Below are 4,000 nucleotides of genomic sequence, written 5' to 3' on the forward strand. Positions count from 1 at the left end.
GGAAAGCGGGCGAGCAAAAGAAAGAGAGCGTGAGTTTTCATATGTAAGACATTAGTGACGTTTAGTGTGTTTGGAGGCAAGAGTTAGTGTGCTGTGCTTGTGTAGTTATTGTTTTGTATTGTGTGTCAGTTATACTGCTGAATGTCACATATGCTCTAAAAAAGCCATCAAAGGCAGATTCCAGTGTAAACGCTGTTCCCACATGCAAACAGGACTGATACACCTCCTGTTGTCAGACCTGCAGGGTTTAGGATTGTGCTGTTCTCTTCTGTCTTATATTGAACACAAGCAATTTTTTTTGACTGGCACAAATAATTTGTGTGCCAGTGTGTGTTGTTAAAACAATAATAATTGCTGAAACAATAAAATATGAATTAAGAAAAAGCACAGTTATTAATCTTGTAAACACAAAAACATTAGTTGAAGCAACTTTTCTCCTAAACTTGAAAGTTATCCATTAGAACCTAAAAATGTAAATGCAGTAGGTTGCCTTGAGTTTTTAAGTTTTCGCAACAATTTTTTTTTACAGTGTGTTGAAAGTCATTTGTCACCCTCTGGTGGTGAAAGCTTTTTGATTTCTTTAACACACACACACACACACACACACACACACACACACACACACACACACACACACACACACACACACACACACAGACACAGACATAAAGATGAAGCCATACCGGCTCGGACATCGCCCAGATTAACAAGATTTAACAGGTGTTAACAGGGCAAGCATGATGGAAGAAGAATCGTTGAGTGCGAGATGACTGACCTGAGAGAAAGGATCATGGAGAAGCTTGAAACCTGGATCATCCGTTGTCAGTTACCAAAACTACATGAAATACCCTCAGAAGATGAAGAGCCACAAGAAGCAGTACCAGTATGGAGAAGGAGACCAGAGGGCTTGATCAAGATAGCACAGAGGTTTAGCAAACTATTAGAGCTGCAGAATGGTGTGATGAAGAAGTACAGCAAGCTCTCCATACCTGAGGCTTTGGAAATTGCAAGCAAAGACTCACAGCCTTGACCAGCCCTTTGAACAGACACACCAGAAAGCTAGAAGGTGGGGGGGGGAATAAACCAGCTGTTCTCCACAGAACCAGCCATGGTGTACTAGGTGTACTCTAAGTGGCAGGCGAACAACATGAGAACAGAACCACCAAGACTGTTACGGCCGAGAGGGCCAGGCTGTGGGTGTAGACTCAAATGCAGACACAGAGGGAGGCAAAACGGGCGTGAACACAGTGCTTTATTTACAGTGCCTAGTTAACTTACAAAGCAGGAAACTATGAATGCTATGAATGGAGAATGCTATGAACTGTGGAAGCTATGAACTGAGAACTATGGGCCAAACTATGAACATGAAACTCTGAGTGCTATGACTAGGTGCTAGATTTCGTGGATAGATCCTGGGAATGGAAAAAGGGGCAGCGGCTTGGATGGAGGTACGCAGTCACTATAATGAGAGGAGACAAGTAGTTAGTGGCAGTCTAGTGAATCACAGCTGAAGGATTAGACTATGGTGGTTAGGGCTTACGTGTTGCAGGTTAAAGTGTCATGCGAGGAGGGGGTGTCCAAGGGGTTCTGGGTGAGGAGTGTCCAGAGAGGATCCAGAATATACTTGGAGTGAGGTACTTGGCTGGGAGGCAGGCAAATGTAGTCCAATGATGGAAAGGAAGCAACCAGATGACAGAACCAGCGTCCAGGCAGAGATGTGAGTAGTTTAGCTTGGGAAGAGCGACTGCCAGGTGGGTCCTATGACAAAGAAAACACGGTGAGGAGAAAAGCAGTAGTTAAGGGCTCTCACAAGGGCTTGGCGGCCTAGCACTAACATGAGTTAGCAGAAGATCTGGCAGAGGTCTGTTGTGAATGCTGGTCTTATAGGGCTTTGGAGCGTGATGTCACGGGAGGTGGGCCACCCTCCCTTTCGCCATGACAGTAGGCCAGACACAGGATACAGCTTCAGCTGTGGTTCGTATGTGTTGTGTTGAGATCTCACGATCGTGAAGGCAAGAAACTGGATAACGGGCTCTCTTTTCATCGTTTTCCATCCTGGAGGCAACGTGAGGGATCCCATGTATCCGATATTACTAAACAAAGACGTCAGGCTTGCATTGCAGTGGTGAGACGAGCGGATCGAGTTCTGTGCAGTCCCCAGCTTTTTGTTGGTTTGCTCTCCGCATTTTCTTTCCGGTGAGTTCTAAATTAATTCATATCACTCTTAAAAGGCTTTTAGTGTTATTTTCAATGTGCTGAGGTCATAGATAATGAGATAAAACATGCTAATGTCTGATGCTGCAGAACCATGTCATGTCGACTGAGTAGCTTATGATTTAGCATTATTGCAGGCAAAGCAGCATGGATGTAACAAATCCAGACTGGGCACTATTAGATTATTCTGTTATTATATGTTACCTTATATATGTAATCAAAGTAGTTGAATTAGAATACTGCTGTAGATCATATTATACCCTTTAATATAGAGCGTGTGATCTGTATGTAGTTTAGTTCTCATTATACTTTTGAGTTAACAGAACATATTCACATATTAGTTCATTAGATAAATGTGCATCACTCTGTATCCTTGATCTGCTGGGAATGTGTTACACTGTTTTCTTGACATGCTCTATTGTTGAATCATAAAAAGAAGGTTGTAAGCAGGAGACTCTGTGTCTAAGACAGGGGAGATAGACCACATTCCATACCCCCACCTTTACAGAGAGCAGAGAAAGACAGGGAGCCGAGGTCGTAACTTGGGCGCCGTAACAGAGAAAGAATGTGAATGTTTAGGCTTTTACGACTAGGTGGGGGCCACTAGCGGCTATAAGAAGCTGAGTAACACATCACCATTTCGAGACTGCTGCGAGCCTCTTCAGGCATGTCTCCCCATCATGATGATTCTAAATGCTCTTTGTGTTGAATTGTATGGAAATAAATGATTGTTGATTGAGCATTTATACACCGAGTATTGTCCTTCCTTCAGCCCAAAGATTCAAAGAATTGGGAGATTACAACAGCACCAACACTGCACATGGGCCTCTAAAAACATACCAAATTGCTCTCATTGTACACTAATCCGCACATAACTTCCAGTTGAATTGCACACCTGTCACTAATTTTATCTTACAGGCTTTTGTTATGCAGCTGCAGAGTCTGAAGGTGTGCCCCGTGCAGAAGTGATCGATGAAGATCTGACAGAAGACCAACAACAAAATCACCATGTCATGGAGGCAGTGGACAGCAGTTGTGTTGGACAAGTGGAAGATATGAGGTACCAGCTGCAAATGTGGACAGTGGCGATCGGACAGACAGCATCACGGAAGCTAAAGGGCAGACGAAGTATTGTGTGCAATGAACAGGGCAGAGCAGAAATAAACAACACTGCTTGATAAGATTGTTAAGTGTGGTTGTCAAACCAGCGCCAAATGAAACTTTCTCTTGTTGAGTATTCATAAAGCTGTTGTGTTGCATGTGTAGTTCATTGTAAATAATTGTACTTTATGTGAAGTAGTTTCAATAAAATAGAAAAGAAAAGTATATTTGTTTGTTTTTTATTCTTGATCTGTTCACATGTACTTAGCAAGTACATAAAAATGAAATGCAAACTATTTACATGGCAACACACAGCTGGCATCAATCTTGAACCACAAAATTAAACATTACAGGCTATTTAGAGCAGCACGTTGTTTGGAGAAGTATTTCCCAACAAGTTCAGGAAGACACACTTAAAGAAAGAAATCTTGTGCTGGCTTTAAACGTGGTTCCCAGAAATCCACATCAGGGAAGATGCGTATCACAGCAAGGTCTCTCTGTCCACACAACAAGGTCACAGTGGTTGGCGCCGGTAACAAAGATTTGTATTTGTACCTGACGGTAGTGTATCCAGTAATGGTGACAAATCCTCCAGCTTTGCAATAGGAATCTGCCTTTTTTGCGATCGCTTCCTTTTGCCTCTCAAAGGCAAAAGGAGGGTGTGTTTATATTTTAATCAAGACCA

This window comes from Astatotilapia calliptera, chromosome 23, assembly GCF_964374335.1.
Source record: "Astatotilapia calliptera chromosome 23, fAstCal68.1, whole genome shotgun sequence".
NCBI classification, from domain to species: Eukaryota; Metazoa; Chordata; class Actinopteri; order Cichliformes; family Cichlidae; genus Astatotilapia; species Astatotilapia calliptera.